This window comes from Cherax quadricarinatus, chromosome 73, assembly GCF_038502225.1.
Source record: "Cherax quadricarinatus isolate ZL_2023a chromosome 73, ASM3850222v1, whole genome shotgun sequence".
NCBI classification, from domain to species: domain Eukaryota; kingdom Metazoa; phylum Arthropoda; class Malacostraca; order Decapoda; family Parastacidae; genus Cherax; species Cherax quadricarinatus.
This window is the reverse complement of record NC_091364.1, coordinates 17,729,052-17,751,241: the sequence shown is the minus strand read 5'-3', so window position 1 is coordinate 17,751,241 and position 22,190 is coordinate 17,729,052. Positions and strand designations below refer to the sequence as shown.

General features: G+C 42.5%; 2 non-coding genes across 2 annotated transcripts; one reads left to right on the top strand and one right to left on the bottom strand.

Annotated features, from left to right (window-relative positions):
• Positions 1-2,378: 2,378 nt before the first annotated feature.
• On the bottom strand, positions 2,379-2,468 carry TRNAI-UAU (transfer RNA isoleucine (anticodon UAU)). Its single transcript is given in 2 exon segments — positions 2,379-2,414; positions 2,431-2,468. It is a non-coding gene; the product is annotated as a tRNA-Ile (tRNA).
• Positions 2,469-11,161: 8,693 nt separating this feature from the next.
• Positions 11,162-11,251, top strand: TRNAI-UAU (transfer RNA isoleucine (anticodon UAU)). Its single transcript is given in 2 exon segments — positions 11,162-11,199; positions 11,216-11,251. It is a non-coding gene; the product is annotated as a tRNA-Ile (tRNA).
• The last annotated feature ends 10,939 nt before the right edge of the window (positions 11,252-22,190 follow it).

The window sequence follows — 22,190 nt, the reverse complement described above, 5'->3', positions numbered from 1 at the left end:
TATTTACGAACATTTATTTTGGTCTTGATTACCTCAAACTTTTATAGTTGGTGGATATATTTTAAAGAAAGCTTAGATCCATTTTCGACTATGCAAATTTTAAATTACCAATATTATTTAATAACTTCGCTTACATGACATAACCTGAGAATACTTAGTCTAGTCGGCTTCAGACACTTAGTTGTTGATGTAATTTAATTGAAGAAATATTTCCTTATAGGACTGTAGTGAATTTTATATTTAAGAGAAGTGCAACTTTTAAAATCTTTGCGTCAGACCTGACACTTTTTGAAGCTACGGTGTTCTCATCAACCACTAACTTTTTCAAGCCCTTCGTTTATAACTTCAGAATGTCTGATACAATCGGCTTCAGTTTTTGAACTCTGTTAAACCGTTCCCAAGTTAAGGTTCGGGAAACAAGGAACAAAGGCAGGTGTCCTCTGCTCAGTTTCATGTACACCACTTCTTAAATTATTTTCCATGGGACAACTTTAGAAAGCCTCTCGATCGCGCTCAACATTTAAAGCTGGTGTATCCTACTTACAAGAAGGCTGGTAGTGATATTTTGTATAATAACTGGATTAGGCTTCCACGAGAGTGGTGAATTGATTCTGATGAGGGGCTCTTGATCCAAGAAACTAAACGTTTCCTCCTTTTTCTAATCGAATCCGAATGCCTCCCATCACACAGTCTCAGTGTCACCTCTTGGGTATAGCGCTTTTCTGGGATAAACTTAAAACTATTGAGAATGAAAAGAATAATGACTGATTCATTGTACGAAATTGGTTAAACTCCTTTTATATATAGGTTGTGTAAGCGCACATTTTGTTGGTTTCTGCGCATTACGTAGAGAATGCATCCCCGTCAACACTTTTAGTGTTGAAGAAAGTTCCTAGACTTCAATTTACGGAACAGGCAAAACAAATGCGATATGTAGATTATAATGGAAAAATGAACATGTTATTAGAAGCCGGGGGAACTTACGTGCCTCTTAAGCACGCTCACAACTTACGTCAAAAAAAAAAAAACGGTTGCAAACTTCTAGACCCCATCAGCATCGCACATTTTTGTTACTCAGGTTCCCTTGTCAACAGAAATAAAAACTTTGCCAACCGGAACAAGAAATTAGATGGACATCGCACAACTTCACAGGACATTCCCACTTCAGCTTCAACAAGTCTCATTAAACCACACGTTAAATTTAACATTGTTCTACTTTTTTAATCCCTTCAAACAAAAATTTAACACATCAATGGGTTCACTTTTCTGTGTAGTACTATTAACTTTGTATGGAGCATATTGGTTAAGTCCGATTAGCCATCGTAATTCCCCAGTACGTCACCTGGCTCTGAAATGCTGATGACATGGTTATCATTGGTCGTTTCAGTCTTGAGAACCTTAGAGACAGACTCAAAATTGTGAAGTCCTCCGTACAGTTCATCATTTACGAAAACGAGACTTGTCTCCCCTCTTCCTAGACGTTCTAACTCACAAACACAGTAACACGCAAATTCAGTCTACTGAAACCTCACCAAGAAGGATGACTTTTTTTATTTTCCCAGCCTTAAAATCTAGAGCAGATTCCAACTTTTATTACGTAAAAAACGTTGCTATCAAGATAATGTGTGTGGAAGAGGACTTCAACCGACAGAGCAAACCCAAGGCAGTGTCATGATCGTAAATCTCGCGCAAATTATTCTCTGTAACCTGCCTTCAAATGATGTCATCCAAACAGTACACAAATCACATAAGCCAGGTCTTCAACTCACTCTTTACCTGACTGGATGACTTTCATAAAGTCAATTCCTCTTTCTTATTCGTTAATCTGTGCAAGGTTTTTCCTAACATACTCTTGTGTTCAGACAATTTTACTTCCTGATATGCTAATGTTCACAATACCTGGAGTCTACCTGTAGGGTATTCCGGGGATCAATCCCCCGCTACCCGATCCACTACCAGGCCTCCCGGTGGATCAAAGCCTGATCAACCAGATTGTTACTGCTGGCTGCACGTAGTCCAACTTACGAACCACAGCCCCGCTGATCCGGCACCAACTTTAAGCATCTGTCCAGCTCCCTCTTGAAGGCAGCCAGGGGCCTATTGGTAATTCCCCTTATGAATGGTGGGAGGCTGTCGAACAGTCTTGGGCCCCGGACACTGATCGTGTTCACTCTTAGCTAAACACAGAGTCGTATTGGGATTTCTGTATCTAACTCATTTCTTTGTTGTCATCTGTGTAAGTCTCATCTTGTCTGAGCAAGGTGTGGTATTTGCCTTGTTTTTGGCAGGTTTTCTTGAATATTTTCGTTATGGTTATCATGTATTTCTTGATAATTTACTCTCTAATATCATTTCAGTTTGTAGTCAAAAATATCACTTGCTCCAGGTGAGGCTCGAACTCACAACCCCGGCATGGCCCAGACACTGTCGTATAAGTACCGTGCGCTAACCGATTGCGCCACTGGAGCACATCGAGGCTTGTTTTACAAGACTTACTTGTAGTAATGTTTAAGCAGAAATCTTCGTATGGTGTATCATGTTAGGGGACACTTCCCTCATATCACACATTCACCGAAATACATTTTGTTTACAATACGTTGAGTAAGAAAGCATTATAAAAGGATGGCACATCTTACCCATTCAAATATGTTGGAATATGAAGACGGTGACATCTTACTCACAGAATGATATTAAAGTATTAGGAAAACATCTTACAGAACATTTTACACAGACTTTTGTACACATTCCAAATTACAAGTACAAATGACATAATAAAACATCAGTAAAAGAACATGAGGAAGTTGGAATTATACTCAGAGAGGTTAGGTTAGATAAGGTTTGTCAGGAAACAGGACAAGTGTTTCCTGACGCGGGTCTTAGATGACCCGCCTTTGGAGCTTTGGTCATCTGACCGAGGCCTTCTGCTGGCTTACCGGTCCACCCCTTTAAAAATAATGGTCATTTTTAACCAACTGCAATTACTCACAGAGAGGCTAAGAAACAAGAGAGTCACAGCTTACATAGAGTAGGAACATAAGGAAGGTTACCTCATTCTCACACAGGTTTAACAGACCTTAGGGAAAGTAAAGTCTAACTCAAACTTAAGTAGTTGAACATGGGGGAAGGGACATGTTATTCACGCTGTGGTTTTGGAACGTCAGGAAGGTGATAACTTGTGCACATTTAGTAGACCACGATGATGATCAAATCTTACCCATATACAAATAGTGAAACATTGGAATGGTGATAGAGTACTAAGACAGGCATAATGCAACATCAGGAATGTAACATCTTACTCAGAGAGAGAGAGAGAGCGAGAGAGAGAGAGAGAGAGAGAGAGAGAGAGAGAGAGAGAGAGAGAGAGAGAGAGAGAGAGAGAGAGAGAGAGAGAGAGAGAGAGAGAGAGAGAGAGAGAGAGAGAGAGAGAGAGAGAGAGAGAGCAGAACATACAGAAAGCGAACTCGTACTCGCCCAAGGTTGTAATATTTAACCACAGTATCACAAGAAGCCAACCCTCATTTCATCCCTGGCAACTAGCCTGAGTCTGGCTGGTGACACTTCTGTATAAGATCCTATCACTAATTATTATGAGCATAAATTATTACCTTGGTTATAGTGTTTTTCTTTTAAGTTGAAAACTAAAAGGATTATAGAATGGAAACTTATGAGTAATGTCATGAACTTTAATACTAAGTAAAAATTATAGAATGTTACTGTAGAGATATTATTCTATACTCATCACTGTTTAAACGTAAGTCAGTTATTAACTGTATAAAAACAACCTAATGTGCGTTACTGTACAAATTTACTTTTTCAGCACTAGCAAAGATGAATTATTTGGTTCTGCGACCTGTCGTGGATCGAACTCCTCTTATTTAACTAACCTCCGATGAAGCTAGCTAAATTCTCGTAGCTTTTGTCCACTTAGCCACCATGCTTAAAATGATAAGTGTCCAAACACTGGACATGCCACTCATAACGCGAGTACATTCGAGATTTCATTCTCCAGTTTTGGATATCAGTTTCAGGAGCAGTACAAATATAAAATCATCCAAGAATGTGCTTGCATTAGGAGTGGCATGTCCAGTGCCTGGACACCTACCGTTTGAAGCATAGTGACTTGGTGGACTATCTTCCATGAGGCTGGTTAAATAATTCGTGTTCTTTCCCCGGCCGATCACAGAATGTTACTTACTATATTAATGAATCCACAAAACAGGAGGTTTTATAGTAACATGCTGTGACCGGCCGGGGATCGAACACGATTTATTTAACCAGCCTCATGGAAGATAGTCCACCAAGTCACTATGCTTCAAACGGTAGGTGTCCAGGCACTGGACATGCCACTCCTAATGCAAGCACATTCTTGGATGTATGTGTGCACTGCTTCTGAGACTGATATCCAAAACTGGAGAATGAAACTAGTTCCGGTAACAATCAACGTGCTCGAATGTACTCGCGTTATGAGTGGCATGTCTAGTGTTATGAGTGGCATGTCTAGTGTTATGAGTGGCATGTCCAGTCTTTGGACACTCATCATTTTAAGCATGGTGGCTTAGTGGACAAAAGCTACGAGAATTTAGCTAGCTTCATCGGAGTTTGGTTAAATAAGAGGAGTTCGATCCACGACAGGTCGCAGAACCGAATAATTCATCTTTGCTGGTGGTGAAAAAGTAAACTTGTACAGTAACGTACATTAGGTTGTTATTATACAGTTAATAACTGACTTACGTTTAAACAGTGATGAGTATAGATTAATATCGCTACAGTAACATTCATGGCAATACTCATAAGTTTCCATTCTATATTATTATAATCACAAAGAAGCTCTAAACCACAAGGGCTATACAGCGCTGCAAGGCAGGAAGGAAGCGAGGGTATCAGGTGGCAAAAGGGAGATGGATGAGTAATAGGTTACAGAGAACAGCGGGGCAGTGGATGGTGAAAGGGTAGAGGGCAGCAAGAGATTAATGTAGAAAGGGCTGAGGAGTGCGCGAAAAGTATCATCAGAGTTTGTGGAGTAAATCAGTCGTTGTCAAGAAGTCAATGAGAGAGTCAGGATTAAAGGAGGGTCCATCAGCAAGAAGGGAAGGTAAAGAGAGTGAGTAGTAGAGCGGAGACAACGTTGGAAGTAAATTCTGCGTGCTCGTTGATAGAGAGGGCAGTCTAACAGAATGTGACTAATTGATACTGAAACTTGACACTGCTCACAGAGAGGTACAGGGTGCCTCTCCATGAGATACCCGTGAGTAAGATGAGTGTGGCCAATGCGAAGGCAGGAGAGAGTAGTCTCCTAACCTCGGCACTGATGACAAGAAGACGGCCAGTAACCTATGCTCGGTTTAATAGAATGAAGTTTGTTACCGAGTAGAGTTGACCAAAGTTGTTGCCAACGGGTGTGAAGGTGGGTAGTTATTGCAGCAAAATAGTCCGGAAATGGAACACCTCTATATGAAATTGGTAGGTCATGTACTACTGACCGAGCAGCAGTGTCTGCCTGTTCATTGCTCTGTACGTCAACATTGCCAGGGACCCAACAAAAAACAATTTCTTTATGCTTGGTAGAGATACGGCGTAGCCAAAGTTGGATACGGAGAACTATGGGGTGAGGTGTATCAAATTTCCGTATAGCCTGTAGAGCACTAAGGAAGTCTGAGACAACCACAAATGATGACACAGACATAGATGCGATACGAATAAGTGCTGCAAGATTGACATTCAATTCAGCAGTAAAAATGCTAGCCGAAGATAGTAAATACCCTCGCATGACGCTGTCCAGAAACATTGCTGCGAATCCGACGCCGTCAGAAGACTTAGAGCCATCTGTGTACACTGCGATGGCATGAAAATGAGAGTGGAAGTGGTCAAGAAAAAGAGAGCGGGAGGCCACCGTAGGTAGTTGGGCTTTCGAGCAAGGGAGTGAGAAAGAACAGACCCGAACAGCTGGAACTTCCCAGGGGGGTAGGGAAAAGTGAGATGCTACATGAGCATATAAAGGTCGTAACTGAAGGGAAGACAAGAGCGAATGCAGGTGAAGAGAGAAGGGACGGAGCAAACAGGGGCGGTTAACAAATAAAGAATGTCTACTAATATCGGTGACCATTCTATAAATGGAAGGATTGCGGAGATCGTGAGAGCGCACATAGTAGTGAAGGCAATGGGCATCACGACGATCCGACAAGGATGGAACATTTGCTTCTGCATAAAGGCTTTCAACAGGGGAAGAGCGAAAAGCACCAAGGCATAAACGTAATCCTTGGTGATGGATGGGGGTTAAGGCTAGAGAGAGTAGCAGGAGAGGCCGCTGAATAGATTTGGTCACCGTAATCGAGTTTCGATAAAATGAGGGCTGAATGTAGGCGAAGGAGTGTTCGACGATCAGCTCCCCATGAAAGATGAGCAAGGGTTTTAAGAAGGTTCAGCTGGCTGTGACAAGTTGCCTTCAGAGATATTATGTGAGGTTTCCAGGATAACCTACGGTCAAAGAGAAGGCCTAGAAACCTGACTATCACGTTCAGGGATACGGGAGCCATAGAGTTACAAAGGATGATCGGAGATGACAGAGCGTCTAGTGAACGTAATTTGGTGAGTTTTGATACTGGAAAATTTAAACCCATGCGTGGTGGCCTAATTGGAAACACGGTCGACCGCATGCTGGAGAGAAACTGTAATGAGGTGACAGTCAGCGCCTGCACAAGCAATAGCGAGCGAAGTCATCAACATAGAGTGATGACCAAATATTGGATGGAAGAACAGAGGCCAAATCATTTATAGCAAGGAGAAAAAGCGTTGTGCTCAGAATACATCCCTGAGGGACACCTTCAGCTTGGACGAAGTCCGGGGAGAGTACATTATTGACTCGAACACGGAAATGAGTGTCAGTTAAAAAGTTCTTAAGGAAGGATGGTAGATTGCCTCGGAGGCCTAAGGAGTGGGCTTGGGCCAAAATATTATACCTCAAAGTTGTCTCATATGCCTTCTCAAGGTCAAAAAATATGGCAATAACTGAGTGGTTATTCGCAAAGGCATTACGAACATACGTATCCAAGCGTAGCAAGGGGTTTATGGTAGATCGGCCCTTACGAAAGCCATATTGACTAGTGGAGAGATTGTTGTCTCTCTCTAAATAACACATTAAACGTCGATTCACCAGACGTTCCATCACTTTGCAAACTGCACTAGTAAGAGCAATGGGACGATAGTGGGAGGCATCATGTCCCATAGTACCCGGCTTGCGGAAAAGGAGAATGATGGCAGATTTCCACAGCTGGGGAAGAACTCCTTGTGACCAAATAAGATTGAAGAGGTGTAAGAGGACTGTAAGGGCTGACTGATGTGAATGTTGTAACATCCGAATATGAATGTCGTCAGGCCCAGCTGCCAATGATCGGCAAGCTGAGAGTGTTGCCTCCAGTTCCCGAAGCATAAAAGGCACATTATACTGTTCTTCTCTGAGAGAAGAAAAGACAAAGGGTACTAACTCTCTGGCAGACTTTGAGGAAAGAAACGAGAGGCATAGATGGAGCCCCCGGGAAATAGGGACCAGATGAGTGCCAATTTCAATGGCAACGTCAAGAGGGTTTGCTATAACACCGGCGACCCGTAGAACAGGAGCCGGGTTAGGAGAGTATTTACCACCCAATTTCCTCATTTTCGATACTGCACTCATAGAGGAAGCAGAGGTGATGGTGGAAACAATCTTGCCAGCAAGTGCGTTTAGCGTCATGGATGACACAGCGAGCGACCGCACGCTTCTGCTTAAAATCAAGAAGTCTCTCATCGGTTCTGTTGTACCGGTACCTGCCCCATGCAGCGCTTTTCAAACGTACTGCACGAGCACAAGCAGGAGACTACCAAGACACGCACTTCTGAGAATGCCTGCATGAGGTTTGGGGTATAGAATGAGAACCTGCGGTTAAAAATGACGTCGAGAAGAGGTGTAGAAACTCATCAATGGAGGATGAAGAAGGAACCTCACTAAAAGCAGTGAGTTGCTAGTAAAGGCCCAATTTGCCAGATCAAATTGCCAGCGAGGGCTATGGAAAGGTGGTGAATATGAAGAAGTAAGAATGACTGGAAAATGATCGCTGTCATGTAAGTCTGGTAGAACAGACCAGGCGAAGTCTAGTGCAATGGAGGAAGATCGATGCAAGAGAAAGTATGAGTACAAGGATCAAAATGGGTGGGAGTGCCCGTATTTAAAACATGGAGGAGGTGAGAGGCGAGAAAAGCCTCCAACTGAATGCCACGTGAGTCACAATGAGACTCCCCAGAGGAAATGGTGGGCATTAAAATTGCCAAGTAACAGAAGAGGTGGTGGTAAGGATGAAACAAGAAAGGCAAAATCTGGGATAGAAAATGCCCGAGGAGAGAGATATAAAGAACATATCGTAAACCACTTATTCAAATGGATACAGGCTGCAGTGTAATGCAGCGAGGTATGGACAAATAGATGACAGTACGGAATATCATTGCGTAGAAGAAGGGCACTTTCATTAAAGGTCGTACGAGAACTTGTCGATACCGGAGCTTGTGAGTGAGAACTCGAAGATGTCAGAACAGACTGAGCTGTTGAAGTAGGGACGTCTGAGCGCAGGACAGCAAAAGAATTAGATACGGGAGTGATTATGGGAGGGGTAACAATAGAGGAGGCTGCAGAAGATGGGACACCAGAAGTGGGGGGACGTTTGAAACACGAGAATAAGAAACACGGGGAAGTCTCCCTTGGAGGCAGAGATGAGAAACTGCCATAGCATAAGGGAGACCGTCTGCTTCTTTGAGGCAACGGATTTCACGCTCATTTAAGTAGACCTGGCAACGGTGAGAGTACGAAGGGTGAGCCTCATGACAATTAAGGTAAGAGGGAGGTCGACTGCAAGATGTATTAGAATGATCGTCGGCACCACAAACTGGGCATTCGGCTATAGATCTGCAATATTTTGCTGGGTGACCAAATCGCCAGCAATTTCTACACTGTTGCGGTGTAGGGATCACCTTTCGAACTTGTAACCGATGTCCTGCGACCTAAACAGAGGACGGGAGTTCACGGCTGTCGAAAGTTAATTGAGACACATTGGAAGGGTAGGCCTGTGAGAAGAATCCCAAAGGCCAAAAAGAGGAAGGGAATAAGGGAGGGACGGGGGGGGGGGTGAGGAGGAGGAAAGGAAAAAGGGAGGATGTGATAGGGAAGGGGGGATTCGGGGGTAATTAGGTTCGGTCTGAGGAAGAGACCAGCAGGTCTAATTCCTCAGACCAAGAGCCTCTTCAGCACGCCAAGGAGCCCCGCTTGAAGAGGTTCCATTCTATAATCCTTTTAGTTTTCAACTTAAAAGAAAAACACTATAACCAAGTTAATAATTTATGCTCATAATAATAAGTAATAGGATCTTATACAGAAGTGTCACCAGCCAGACTCGGGCTAGTTGCCAGGGATGAAATGAGATTTGGCTTCTTGTGATACTGTGGTTAAATATTACAACCTTGGGCGAGTACGAGTTCGCTTTCTGTATGTTCTGCTCTCTCTCTCTCTCTCTCTCTCTCTCTCTCTCTCTCTCTCTCTCTCTCTGAGTAAGATGTTACATTCCTGATGTTGCATTATGTCTTAGTACTCTATCACCATTCCAATGTTTCACTATTTGTATATGGGTAAGATTTGATCATCATCGTTGTCAGTGGAATGCCATCCATCTGAGCAAAAAAAAAAAAAAAAAAACTAATGGAAAAATAAATATATAAATAAACGACTAGGAATAATAATATTGTGTTTTGTGGATTTTACTTAAAATTTAAATATAATAAAAGTGGCTGTTGGTTCTGCTGCTGTGTTTTTGCAGGAGTAGGTAAGCCCCTGGATGGATCTCTGATGTTTAAGAGACGGTGTAGGTAATCCTGGGCGGATGGTGCCAGTCCGATGTTTAGGAATCTCCTGAACTACTTGGTTGGAGCACCACAAGTAGGATAAATAAGGGCCGATAGTAGTCGGACAATGTCAATTAGTCCAATTACCAAGTATCTTGCTCCCTTATCTGGCGTCTACCCTGGATGACCACACTAGGAGCAGAGCTAGTAATTAGAAAAAATAAATTGGTTATCAATAGTTATACAAATATAACATTTAAGAATAAAAAAGAGTGGTATAAATGCCAAAATCATTACTGGTAACCAAGAAACAAAAGAAAACAACGAACAGTAATACTCCTGGTAGATCACCTTACTTGATCAGGAGAAGAGTGGAGGTGAAGTGACTCTCCAAACTTCAACCTACACCAGGTAAGGTCAGTACTACTAGGAGTAGAAATTGAAGCGTATCAGACACTAGGAACTAGAGTTTTGCCCCAGCCCGCAAGAGGAAAGTGTGCGACGTAACTCGCTAATGGTTCCTGGCTGCCTGAACAACCCTAATCCCACTTATAACCCACTTTTCCCTCACAATCGTGGTCTACTAAATGTGCATAAGTTATCACCTTCCTGACGTTCCAACACTACAGCGTGAATAACATGTCCCTTCCCCCATGTTCAACTACTTAAGTTTGAGTTAGACTTTACTTTCCCTAAGGTCTGTTAAACCTGTGTGAGAATGAGGTAACCTTCCTTATGTTCCTACTCTGTGTAAGCTGTGACTCTTGTTTCTTAGCCTCTCTGAGTAATTGCAGTTGGTTATAAATGACCATTATTTTTAAAGGGGTGGACCGGTAAGCCAGCAGAAGGCCTCGGTCAGATGACCAAAGCTCCAAAGGCGGGTCATCATCGAAGACCCGCGTCAGGAAACACTTGTCCTGTTTCCTGACAAACCTTATCTAACCTAACCTCTCTGAGTATAATTCCAACTTCCTCATGTTCTTTTACTGATGTTTTATTATGTCATTTGTACTTGTAATTTGGAATGTGTACAGAAGTCTGTGTAAAATGTTCTGTAAGATGTTTTCCTAATACTTTAATATCATTCTGTGAGTAAAATGTCACTGTCTTCATATTCCAACATATTTGAATGGGTAAGATGTGCCATCCTTTTAGAATGCTTTCTTACACTCAACGTATTGTAAACAAAATATATTTCGGTGAATGTGTGATATGAGGGAAGTGTCCCCTAACATGATACACCATACGAAGATTTCTGCTTAAACATTACTACAAGTAAGTCTTATAAAACAAGCCTCGATGTGCTCCAGTGGCGCAATCGGTTAGCGCACGGTACTTATACGACAGTGTCTGGGCCATGCCGGGGTTGTGAGTTCGAGCCTCACCTGGAGCAAGTAATATTTTTGGCTACAAACTGAAATGATATTAGAGAGTAAATTATCAAGAAATACATGATAACCATAACGAAAATATAAGAAAACCTGCCAAAAACAAGGCAAATACCACACCTTGCTCAGACAAGATGAGACTTACACAGATGACAACAAAGAAATGAGTAAGATACTGAAATCCCAGTACGACTCTGTGTTTAGCTAGCCACTAGTCAGTCTAAAGATCGACAATCGAAATGTTTTTTCATGAATTAGCCTCAAAACTCCATCAATGTATGCCAAATTTCCGACATTACCCAACGAGGGTAGAAACATTGGGCATGTTTCTTCACGCCGGTTGTTTATGTTGACCCAGCAGTAAAATGGATACCTGGGAGTTAGTCGACTGATATGTATCGCATCCTGGGACAAAATTGACCTAATTTCCCCTAAATTCTCTGTATAACAAGCGGCTTTCTATATAGCAGTATGTCTATGATATCAGCTAGGCCTGTATACCATGTACATGTACCTGTAGTAAATATATTATTATTATTATTACTACTACAACAGACTTTGAGAAAGCCATTGACAACATGATCATGCACTCAGCCCCAGGCCCAGACTCGTGGAACTCTGTGTTCATTAAAAACTGCCAGAAACCCCCTTTGCGTGCCCTAAGTATACTATGGAGGAGGAGATTAGGCATGGGATAAATTCCACAGTCACTAAAAACAACTGATATAGCCCCACTCCATAAAGGTGGCAGCAAAGCATTAGCTAAGAACTAAAGATCAGTAGTTCTAACGATCCACATCACAAAAATCTTTGAAAGAGTGCTAAGAAGCACGATTGCAAACCACTTGGATTTCCAAAAACTGCAAAATCCAGGGCAACACGAGTTCAGAGCAGGTTGCTCAGGTCTCTCGCAACTACTGGATCACTATAATATGGTCTTGGATGCACTGGAAGAAAACAGAATGCAGATGTAAAATACTCAGACTTTGCAAAAGCCTTCGACAAGTGCGATCATGGTGAAATAGCGCACAAATCGCGTGCTAAATGAATAACTGGCAAAGCGGGGAGATGGATCTTCAACTTTCTAACCAATCGAATACAAAGAGAAGTGGTAAACAGAGTTAAATCGGAAGCTGCCATATTGAAAAGCACTGTTCCACAAGGCACAGTAATCGGCCCCATACTGTCCCCCATCCTCATATCAGACATAGACAGACACATAAGACACAGAACCGTGTCATCCTTTGCAAGCGATACTAGAATCTGCATGAGACTGTCATCTATTGAGGACACTGTTAACCTCCAAGAAGAAATAAACCAAGTTTTCCAGTGGGCAACGGAAAACAATATGATGTTCAATGAAAACAAATTCCAACTACTCCGTTATGGAAAGCTGGAGGAGATAATTAGAAGTGAGTATACTACAACAGTCCCACTATCACAACTGCAAAGAAAATGATAGGATGGATAATCAGAACGTTCGAAACAAGAGATGTCAAGCTGGAATACTGCTGTACATTAAATCAGGTGAAACTGCAGATCTAGAGAGTGTACAGAGAACCATTACTGCACATGTAAGTTCCCTCAAACACCTCAAATACTGGGAACGCTTGGAAGCACCTAACTTGTAGAGAAAGGGGTTTCTATTTAATTCACATTTTAAAAAAAGAGGATAAGTAAGTATAGAGGATATGATGTAGGGCGTAATGACAGTAGTTTGTTGGACTATGTATTGGTAGATAAAAGACTGTTGAGTAGACTTCAGGATTTACATGTTTATAGAGGGGGCCACAGATATATCATATCACTTTTCAGTTGTAGCTACAAAGAGTGTAAAAGGTAGATGGGATACAAGGAAAACAGAAGCATCAAGTAAGAGAGAGGTGAAGGTTTATAAACTAAAAGACGAGGCAGTTAGGGTAAGATATAAACAACTATTGGACGATAGATGGGCTAGTGAGAGTATAGGCAATGGGGTCGAAGATGTATGGGGTAGGTTTAAAAATGTATTGTTAGTGTTAAGCATTCATTCATTCATTCATTCATTCATTCATTAGAGGTTCGCCGGTACTTCCGGCCCGGGTCTTCTCCATATGGTGACCCGGCTCAGTGTTAAGCAGAAGTTTGAGGTTACAGGAAAGTGGGCGCGGGAGGAAAGAAAAGCGATTGGTGGAATGATGATGTAGAGAGAGTAGTAAGGGAGAATAAGTTAGCATATGAGAGGTTTTTACAAATTAGAAGTGATGCAAAGAGGGGTGAGTATATGGAGAGAAAAAGAGAGCTTAAGAGAGTGGTGAAGCAATGTAAAAAGAGAGCAAATGAGAGAGTGGGTGAGATGTTATCAACCAATTTTGTTGATAATAAGAAAATATTTTGGAGTGAGATTGACAAGTTGAGGTAGCCTAAGGAACAAATGAATTTGTTAGTTGAAAACAGGAAAGGAGATTTATTAAATGGAGAGTTAGAGGTATCAGGATGATTGAGGGAATATTTTGAGGAATTGTTAAATGTTAATGAAGATAGGGAAGCTGTGATTTCGTGTATAGGGCAAGGAGCAATAACATCTTGTAGGAGTGAAGAAGAGCCAGATGTGAGTGTGGGGGAAGTTCGTGAAGCAGTGGGTAGAATGAAAGGTGGTAAGGCAGCTGGGATTGATGAGATAAAGATAGAAATGTTAAAAGAAGGTGGTGATATAGATTTGGAGTGGTTGGTACTATTATTTAATAAATGTATGGAAGAGGGTAAGGTATGTAGGGATTGGCAGAGAGCATGCATAGTTCCTTTGTATAAAAGCAAAGGGGACAAAAGTGTGTAAAAATTATAGGGGGATAAGTCTGTTGAGCATACCTGGTAAAGTGTATGGTAGAATTATTATTGAAAGAATTAAGAATAAGACGGAGAGTAGGGTAGCAGATGAACAAGGAAGCTTTAGGAAAGGTAGGGGGTGTGTAGAAAAAGTGTTTACAGTGAAATATATAGGTGAACAGTATTTAGATAAGGCTAAAGAGGCTTTTGTGGCATTTATGGATTTGGAAAAGGCGTATGACAGGGTGGATAGGAGGGCAATGTGGCAGATGTTGCAGGTGTATGGTATAGGAGGTAGGTTACTGAAAACAGTGAAGATTTTTGACGAGGATAGTGAGGCTCAGGTAGGAAAGATGTAGGAAAGATGGAGACTATTTCCCAGTAAAAGTAGGCCTTAGATAAGGATGTGTGATGTCACCGTGGTTGTTCAATATATTTATAAATGGGGTTGTAAGAGAAGTGAATGCGAGGGTCTTGGCAAGAGGTGTGGAGTTAAAAGATACAGAATCAAAACACAAAGTGGGAGTTGTCACAGTTGCTTTTTGCTGATGACACGGTGCTCTTAGGAGATTCTGAAGAGAAGTTGCAGAGGTTGGTGGATGAATTTGGTAGGGTATGTAAAAAGAAATTTAAATGTGAATATAGGAAAGAGTAAGGTTATGAGGATAACAAAAAGATTATGTGATGAAAGATTGGATATCAGATTGGAGGGAGCGAGTATGGAGGAGGTGAATGCATTCAGATATTTAGGAGTGGACGTGTCAGCAGATTGGTCTATGAAGGATGATGCGAATCATAGAATTGATGAGGGGATAAGAGTGAGCGGTGCACTTAGGAGTCTGTGGAGACAGAATTTTGTCCTTGGAAGCAAAGAGGGGAATGTATGAGAGCATAGTTTTACGAATGCTCTTATACGAGCGTGAAACATGGGTGATGAATGTTGCAGTGAGGAGAAGGCTGGAGGCAGTAGAGATGTCATATCTGAGGGCAACATACGCTGTGAATATAATGCAGAGAATTCATAGTTTGGAAGTTAGGAGGAGGTGCGGGATTGTGAAAACTCTTGTCCAGAGGGCTGAGGAAGGGTTGTTGAGGCGGTTCGGCCATATAGAATGTAACGAAACAGAATGACTTCAAGTGTATAAATCTAAAGTGGAGGGAAGGCGGGGTAGGAGTCGGCCTAGGAAAGGTTGGAAGGAGGGGGTAAAGGAGGTTTTGTGTGCGAGGGGATTGGACTTCCAGCAAGCATGTGTGAGCGTATTTTATAGGGGTGAATGGAGACAAATGGTTTTTAATACTTGACGTGCTGTGGAGTGTGAGCAAAGTAACATTTATGAAGTGATTCAGGGGAACCGGGCAGGCCGAACTTGAGTCCTGGAGTTGGGAAGTACAGTGTCTGCACCTGAAGGAGGGGTGTTAATGTTGTAGTTTTATACACTGTAGTGTAAAGCACCCCTCTGCCAAGACAGATATATATATATATATATATAAATATATATATATATATATATATATATATATATATATATATATATATATATATATATATAATGTCGTGCCGAATATATAAAACTTGCGATCTTGGCTTAAATAGCAACGCCCATCTTGCCTAATAAGAAAAGCGAAAATATGTGTATGCAATAATTTCGCAAAAATCATTCTGAACGTAACGAAAAAAATATATTTCATTGTGTTTGTTTAGTATTAAATTATTGTAAACTTATCTAAAATATATTTAGTTGGATTAGGCTAAAATAAATTGCGCTTGTTATATAATAAGATTAGGTAAGTTTTCTAAGATTCTTTTGGTACAAAATTATAAATTTTTACAGTAACAGTAATATTATACATATATATATATATATATATATATATATATATATATATATATATATATATATATATATATATATTATATATCTGCCAGAGAGAGGCTGTGGGCATCCTGCTCTGTGTTTTTGGCACAATATCGTCTAATCAAGAACACCTACCAGGATTATTATCAACAGGCTGGTGTGTGAATATCTGCTGCTCGTGTTGGAAAGGGCCAGAAGACTCTGCGTTTCGCCTCTTCCTTCAGAATCAAGAAAAGTGTTGTGTATGTGAATTCAGTGAGGGAACATAACGGGCACCATGGGTAGGTAAGGTCTGTGAGGGAAGGCCTAATGGAGGAGGAGGAGGCGGATGTTGAGGGGTAAGACTGTGTCTCCCCCTTCCCCAAACAGGCGCGCATACACCATGTGCTCGTGTTACAACAATGGAGTGTTTGTTCACCGTGTGTATAGTGTATATAGTGTATAGTGTATAGTGCGTAGTATGAGCATGGTATGCGCATAGCACGTGTAGTGTATAGCGGCGTGTCGTTTATAGTGGGGGCTGTGCACAGAGCATAGTGGTGTATAGTAACAGGTGCACAGAGCATAGTGGCGTATAGTAACAGGTGCACAGAGCATTGTGTTGTATAGTGACTTGTCCTGGGAGGGAGTGAGTGCCCTACTCCGCCTCATCACACATCTTCCACTCCTCCCTTTCCTCCACCGCCCACCACAATGGGGGGAGACCCCTCGCCTCCCCCTACCACCACCTTGAACCACATGCGGTATGTGCCATGCGCCATTTTCCCTTCAGCCTGGGCTTACCACACAGTTTGATGTATGGCAGATGATGAAGCCAGCCAGCCACAAAGCCAGGGAAACGTGCACCCAACAATGAAAGAAGAGGCACATGTCAGGTATGTGGAGAGTTTCGAGCACGCAACAGGGATGGTCGCATTCGTGCACACAATGGGTGTGCAGAATCACATATGCCCCCAGCAGAGAGCAGCCCACAGCCTCCACAGGCAGATGACAATTCCAATGGCAACCTCCTCACTTGTGATAACCTTCTGTTGGCATTCAAATCCACTGCTAACAGTACCCTATCCCACATCCCTAAAGCAGCTCGCCCATATGCAGCAGGGAAATTCACAGACATTCTCAAGCAGGTGAATGGAGGTTCCACCAACTTAGAAGCCCGAGGCACCATCCAAGCATGGCGCAACCTGCTCCTGTTCGGCAATGTCTGTCTTGCAGTTCCTGAGAGACGAGGCAAACTGCTAACCACGTCAGTTATCAAGGCAGTGCGCAACTACTCAAGAACGGATAATTGTGTCCCTCTGCCCCATCATCGCAGGAATCACAAAGGTAGACCCAAGAAAAGTCCCACTGAAAACGAGAAAATTTGCGCACAGGTTAGCAAAAAAATTGAAGAAGGTAACACAGTGGGAGCAATAAGAATAATTACAAGTGACGACACTGTAGCCCCCAAAGATGAGACCACAGCCCAAGCACTAAGAGACAAGCATCCAACCAGGGACACCATAGCCATTAACAACAACCCTGAGGAAGACCCCATCACTGAACAATTAATTTTGCCTGAATCGGAAGTCTATAAGGCGATTGTGTCATTTCCTGCAGGATCTGCAGGAGGTTACACGGGAATTCGACCTCAGCACCTCAAGGAGATGGTAAATCCAGTAATCGGTGCATCTGCATCACTTCTTCTCACCGAGTTAACAACTTTCGTCAACAACTGCCTGGCTGGGCGAATCCCAGAAGAAATTAAACCTTTCTTTTTTGGAGCCTCACTGTGTGCCTTGAAGAAGAAGGATGGGGGAATCAGACCCATTGCGGTTGGAAACACTCTTCGCCGTCTCGTTGCCAAAGCAGCAATAAGAAACATTCGCCTAGAAGCTGCCAGTTTACTCCAGCCACACCAACTGGGCTTTGGGGTCCCTCAAGGCAGTGAAGCTGCAGCTCATGCGGCAAGGGCCTACATCAGGGACCTACCAGAAGACAAGGCCATAGTCAAACTTGATTTTAGAAATGCCTTTAATATGGTAAAGAGAGATGCTGTCTTGCCAGCTGTTCGGGATCGCTTCCCCAGTCTTTTTCCGTTCATTTCAGCCGGCTACAGCAAACCCTCAATTCTTTTGTTTGGAGAACATGAAATTCTCTCATCAGAAGGTGTTCAGCAGGGTGACCCACTCGCTCCACTTCTCTTCTGCTTGGCAGTAAGAGAACTAACTTCCAGCCTACGCAGCAAGCTCAACATCTGGTACCTGGATGATGGCACTCTGGCAGGTACTGAAGAGTCCCTGGTAGGGGACCTACAACTGGTGAAAACACAGGGAGAAGACTTGGGACTCATCCTCAATCCCTCCAAGTGTGAAATCATCACAACAAACCAGGAAATAATCAATGCTGTGCGAAGAATTCTCCCAGAAGTCTCTACTACCACTCCGTCCAACAGTACCCTCTTTGGAGCACCGCTGGGTCACCAGGCCATCGACACAGTCCTCAAGGACAAATTGAATGACCTGATGAGAATGGAGGAGAGAATAAGCAATCTTGATGCCCATGATGCTCTGTATCTCCTCACAAGGTGCCTTACTATTCCAAGACTCACTTCCTCATGTGTGCACCCTCTTTTGACAACCCAACACTTGACGAATATGACGCACACCTGAGGTCAACCCTTAAGAAGGCACTGAACCTGTCACTAGAGGATCAGCAATGGGATCAGGCAACCCTCCCAGTACGACTGGGAGGTATAGGGGTGCGCAAAGCAACGCATGTTGCTTTACCTGCTTTTCTGTCTTCGTGTTTGGCTTCCAGTGCATTAGTCAAGAAGATTGTTCCCGAACGCTTGAGAGACATGGTAGGAGCTCAAGACCCCAGGTTTACTGAAGCAGCGATTCGGTGGGACACCCTTACAGATTCCTCCAGTAGACCAGCTCCTCCCAAAGAACACAAACAGTCCCACTGGGACAAACCGATCATGGAAAAAATCGCCAACACAATGCTCTCCAACGCCTCAGGGAAGGACAAAGCTCGTCTCCTGGCAGTGAAGGCACCACACTCAGGAGATTTCCTGTTTGCTGTTCCCAATTCCTCCTTGGGCACTCGACTAGACCCACAGGCCATTCGGATTGGTGTTGCTCTTCGCCTAGCCGCCCCCATCCTCACCGAACATAGGTGTATTTGCGGCAGGGCGACAGCTGATCAATTCGGACTTCATGGTCTCGTGTGTCACACAGCAGAAGGGAAGTATGCCAGGCATGAGGAGGTCAATGACATCATAAAGAGAAGCCTCGCCACAGCCCGTTGCCCAGCTCAATGGGAACCCCAAGTGCAGAGGTCTGACGGAAGTCTAAAGCGTCCTGATGGAGCCACTATGCTACCTTGGAAGGATGGAAAGCAGATTGCCTGGGACTACACATGTGCCGCCACATTGGCAGACACCTACTTGCCATACTCCGTAGTGGAAGGGGGTGGAGCTGCCAGCCACAGGGGGACTCAGAAGATCCGCAAATATGAAGACCTTCCCCCTTGCTATAACTTCATTCCAATAGGGTCGGAGACCCTTGGAGCATGGGGCAAGTGTGCTCTAAAGTTCCTCAAAGAGCTAGGTGAAAAGCTCATCATAGAAACCAAGGACCACAGGGCGACCAGCTTCCTCTTTCAGAGACTCAGTGTTGCGATCCAGAGAGGAAATGCCTGCAGCATTCTGGGCATGCGGCCCACCGCCGGGGAGCTGGACGAAGTATTCGAGATGTAGCTCTGAGTTACCTATGTCGTTTTACTTTGTATCATATTTTTGTGAATGTTTTGTCAATGTATTTTGTCTTTAAATAAAATATATATTATATATATATATATATATATATATATATATATATATATATATATATATATATATATATATATATATATATATAATATAGGGGGTGGTAGGAGAAAATTCTCAAACAGCTTCCGGGAGAATCTTGAGTTTTCCCTGTAGCAAGTTTATTCTTTTCTCTGAGGATGAGGGTCCCTATAACAGTTCTAGAGTGGTACCTCCCTATATATATATATATATATATATATATATATATATATATATATATATATATATATATATATATATATATATATATATATATATATATTTTTCAACAAGTCGGCCGTCTCCCACCGAGGCAGGGTGACCCGAAAAAGAAAGAAAATCCCCAAAAAGAAAATACTTTCATCATCATTCAACACTTTCACCACACTCACACATTATCACTGTTTTTGCAGAGGTGCTCAGAATACAACAGTCTAGAAGCATACACATATAAAGATACACAACTTATCCCTCCAAACTGCCAATATCCCAAACCCCTCCTTTAAAGTGCAGGCATTGTACTTCCCATTTCCAGGACTCAAGTCCGACTATATGAAAATAACCGGTTTCCCTGAATCCCTTCACTAAATATTACCCTGCTCACACTCCAACAGATCGTCAGGTCCCAAGTACCATTCGTCTCCATTCACTCCTATCTAACACGCTCACGCACGCTTGCTGGAAGTTCAAGCCCCTCGCCCACAAAACCTCCTTTACCCCCTCTCTCCAACCCTTTCGAGGACGACCCCTACCCCGCCTTCCTTCCCCTATAGATTTATATGCTTTCCATGTCATTCTACTTTGATCCATTCTCTCTAAATGACCAAACCACCTCAACAACCCCTCTTCTGCCCTCTGACTAATACTTTTATTAACTCCACACCTTCTCCTAATTTCCACACTCCGAATTTTCTGCATAATATTTACACCACACATTGCCCTTAAACATGACATCTCCACTGCCTCCAACCGTCTCCTCGCTGCTGCATTTACCACCCAAGCTTCGCACCCATATAAAAGTGTTGGTACTACTATACTTTCATACATTCCCTTCTTTGCCTCCATAGATAACGTTTTTTGACTCCACATATACCTCAACGCACCACTCACCTTTTTTCCCTCATCAATTCTATGATTAACCTCATCCTTCATAAATCCATCCACCGACACGTCAACTCCCAAGTATCTGAAAACATTCACTTCTTCCATACTCCTCCTCCCCAATTTGATATCCAATTTTTCTTTATCTAAATCATTTGACACCCTCATCACCTTACTCTTTTCTATGTTCACTTTCAGCTTTCTACCTTTACACACATTCCCAAACTCATCCACTAACCTTTGCAATTTTTCTTTAGAATCTCCCATAAGCACAGTATCATCAGCAAAAAGTAACTGTGTCAATTCCCATTCTGAATTTGATTCCCCAAAATTTAATCCCACCCCTCTCCCGAACACCCTAGCATTTACTTCCTTTACAACCCCATCTATAAATATATTAAACAACCATGGTGACATTACACATCCCTGTCTAAGACCTACTTTTACCGGGAAGTAGTCTCCCTCTCTTCTACACACCCTAACCTGAGCCTCACTATCCTCATAAAAACTCTTTACAGCATTTAATAACTTACCAACTATTCCATATACTTGCAACATCTGCCACATTGCTCCTCTATTCACTCTATCATATGCCTTTTCTAAATCCATAAATGCAATAAAAACTTCCCTACCTTTATCTAAATACTGTTCACATATATGCTTCAATGTAAACACTTGATCTACACATCCCCTACCCACTCTGAAACCTCCTTGCTCATCCGCAATCCTACATTCTGTCTTACCTCTAATTCTTTCAATTATAACCCTACCGTACACTTTTCCTGGTATACTCAGTAAGCTTATTCCTCTATAATTTTTAGTCTCTTTTGTCCCCTTTCCCTTTATATAAAGGGACTATACATGCTCTCCGCCAATCCCTAGGTACCTTCCCCTCTTTCATACATTTATTGAACAAAAGTACCAACCACTCCAACACTATATCACCCCCTGCTTTTAACATTTCTGTTATGATCCCATCAGTTCCAGCTGCTTTACCCCCTTTCATTTTACGTAATGCCTCACGTACCTCCCCCACACTTACATTCTGCTCTTCTTCACTCCTAAAAGATGGTATACCTCCCTGACCAGTGCATGAAATTACTGCCTCTGTTTCTTCCTTAACATTTAAAAGTTCCTCAAAATATTCTCGCCATCTACCTAATACCTCCATCTCCCCATCTACTAACTCCCCTACTCTGTTTTTAACTGACAAATCCATATTTTCCCTTGGCTTTCTTAACTTGTTCAACTCACTCCAAAATTTTTTCTTATTTTCATTAAAATTTCTTGACAGTGCCTCTCCCACTCTATCATCTGCTCTCCTTTTGCACTCTCTCACCACTCTCTTTA